The sequence below is a fragment of the Cucumis melo genome, chromosome 5 (genome assembly GCF_025177605.1).
Source record: "Cucumis melo cultivar AY chromosome 5, USDA_Cmelo_AY_1.0, whole genome shotgun sequence".
NCBI classification, from domain to species: Eukaryota; Viridiplantae; Streptophyta; class Magnoliopsida; order Cucurbitales; family Cucurbitaceae; genus Cucumis; species Cucumis melo.
This window is the reverse complement of record NC_066861.1, coordinates 9,072,038-9,075,244: the sequence shown is the minus strand read 5'-3', so window position 1 is coordinate 9,075,244 and position 3,207 is coordinate 9,072,038.

Genomic DNA, 3,207 nt, shown 5'->3' with positions numbered 1-3,207 from the left:
ATAATTATTATATTATCACAAAGATCCCTAACCATGTTTAATTGATTTCAATATCCCCTAATTATTCCCATTTTTCCCTTCAATAATTATATATTCAAACTTTAGCTACCGATTTTTCCTTCAATAGCTATTAACGCAATGAATAGCTTATAGAATTTTAATGCAATGAAGTATTCCTTTCTAAAACAATGATAAACATGATGCAATATTTAACCATTTACTAAAAAACATTAAAGAATGTAACCGAAAAGCATTTAAAACAATCGAAATTCAAATCTATAAAATTCAAATTTAAACTCCAACAATTCCCTTAAATTATGGCAAATATAATGGGAATACTTATCTTTAGATTCAAATCTCAACTATCCCTAAAATCATGCCAAATAAATTATCATCTATATCTTTAATGTTACAAACAAACCACAGTTCGTTAATGGAAACCAAAACACAATCTCAAATATGAATATATTACGAAAATACAAATTTCACCAAAACGTTCATGGCCATTAAAACATAAATTTTAACGAAGAACGGAGCAAAACATATTCTTTTTGAAATTTCAAATCTTTATATTCTAAACTACTTTAGAAAAATAACTAACATTGCCTTCCCAACATTATATTCATAAGATTATGCTATATACATTATATTCATAAGATGAAACAATAATTTAATATTCATCCCTCCTATATACAATCTACCACTTAATACCTTATTCGATAAACCTGTTCCCTTTGAATTGTTTCGATAGCTTTGCAACGAGTGAAGACCGTATTCCATGGTAGATGGATCGAGTCATGTCGATATATTGACTATCGCCTCCTTGATGTATATGTTCCAGTTTCATCCTCGTTTCAAGAATTTGTAAATTGTATCTAACATAGACTTTTTCCAAATTCAGAAGTTTCTATCTGTAGGTTGACCCTTTACTGAAAAGATGGCAACAATTCGAAACTCATTCGGATTGTGGATGATAAGGATGTGTCTTGGATTATGTTAGTTTTATCGAAATTGTCGGACAATGATCTACTCATTGTTGTCGACACCGCACCTGCTACGGATATTGGAAATACCTCTTATATGAGCAACGAACTACCTAGAACCGAAGAGTCACGTACTGAAAATGTAATTATTGATCTCAATGCATTTGAATCACCAAATACTGTTATACACATTAGAGTTGGATCCATGTTTAGACAAAAATCAGATTTGAAAAAAGTTATTTATATGCTCGCTTTGAATAGTAGCTTTGAATTAGTTACTGTTAGGTCCAACCGTACATCATTCGACATCAGATGTAAGGATCCATCTTGCCCCTGGTATCTACGTTCTTCGGTATTAAAAAAAAGTGACATTTGGATAGTTCGTAAATTCACAGATACACATCTGTGTTCTGTTGACGTCGTGAAGAATGACCACAAACAAGCAACATCCTGGATTGTATCTGAGTGTACGAAATTAATATTTAAAACGAATGATAAGGCTCCATGTCATCCTTCGGATGTTACAAAATAATATGAAGATTCACCACGGTGTGAACATAAGTTATGATAAAGCTTGGAGAGGACGTGAAATTGCTTTGAATTCCATTAGGGGTACTCCGGAGGACTCATATGCCATGTTGTCTGCCTTTTCGGATGCACTTATCCGAAACAACCCAGGTATCAAAAATTTCAATTACCCTGTATTTTAACAGATACCACAAGATCCATATAAAAATACAATGTAATTCTAAACTACTTTATATGACTGTTTTTAGGTACATATACGGCTGAAGAAGTAGATGATGAAGGTCGGTTTAAATTCTATTTCATGGCCCTAGCTGCTTCAATTGATGCATGGAACTACTGCGTACCAGTTATTTCTATTGATGATGCAGCTTTGAGGAACAAATATCTTGGTACCCTCATATCTGCTTGTACTATTGATGGAAACTCTCAAATTGTGCCACTAGCTTTTGCTGTCGTTGATTCAGAGAATGATTTGTCATGGTCATGGTTTTTTTGAAACCTTAAAGCCGTTTTTGGGGAACATAATGAGATGGTAATTGTTTCTGATACTCACAAAAGTATAGAAAATGGGTTTAATGCTGTTTATGAAATAGCTGAACATGGATTATGTGCATTCCATTTGTTGAAGAACTTGAAAAAGAACCATAAATCACTTCCCATGGAGGACTCATTCAATAAATGTGCCAGAGCGTATACACCACTGGAATTTGAGTACTACATGAGGCAACTCGAACAATTATCTCCATCAATGAGGCATGAGTTAGAAGCAGTGGGAAGACATAAGTGGGTCAGAGCATTTTTTAGGAGAAAAAGATACCAGGTTATTACAACCAACATCTCTGAAAGTATGAACTCTACCTTGAAAGAACAACGAGAATTGCCTGTAATTGGACTTCTAGAATCTATCCGTAGTTTGATTCAAAAATGGTTCTATGAACGTCGTACCAAATGGAGTTTCCAACGCACACAACTTTCAATATATGCAGAAGATATGATTCGAGAATCCTTGGCGCAGAGCCGCTCAATGAATGTAAGTTATTTAATATTCAATAAATGCAGTAAATGTGTAGTGAATTACTTTTTTTGTACATGATATTTGTTGTATTGGTTTGACAGATATATCCTGTAGACCAACATGAATTTGAAGTCCACCATCGTAAGGAATAATTTGTCTTCAACATTTTAAATCGGACATGTTCATGTCGTCAATGGGACCTTGATTTGATCCCTTGTTCACATGCATGTATAGCATTGTCCACAAGGAATCTTAATCTCCATTTATACACGGATAAGTTCTACTATGTCTCAAATTTGATAAACCTGTACAAGAAGGGGACGCGTTCTATTGGTGCTGTAAACCAAATTAGGAATACAGGTGGCAATGATGGAATACTTCCACCGCAGGTTAAACGTCCAACTGAAGACCCAAAAAGAAGAGGTTTACTTCATTCTTAGAGAAGAAAGCCTCTGTTTGTTGTAGCAGGTGTGGTAAAAAAGGTCACAATTGCAGGTCTTGTAAAGAACCCATTTAGTAATAGCGATGTTTAAGAAGTAAAAGGGATAATTAGTTTATATTCATAGTTGTATTTTCTTATCAAGTTGGTTGAATGATTCGTTCAAATAAGATCGTCCTTTTGTTCACTTAAATACAAAGTATTTAACTACACTATATTTGGCTGTTTTAAACTCAATCACA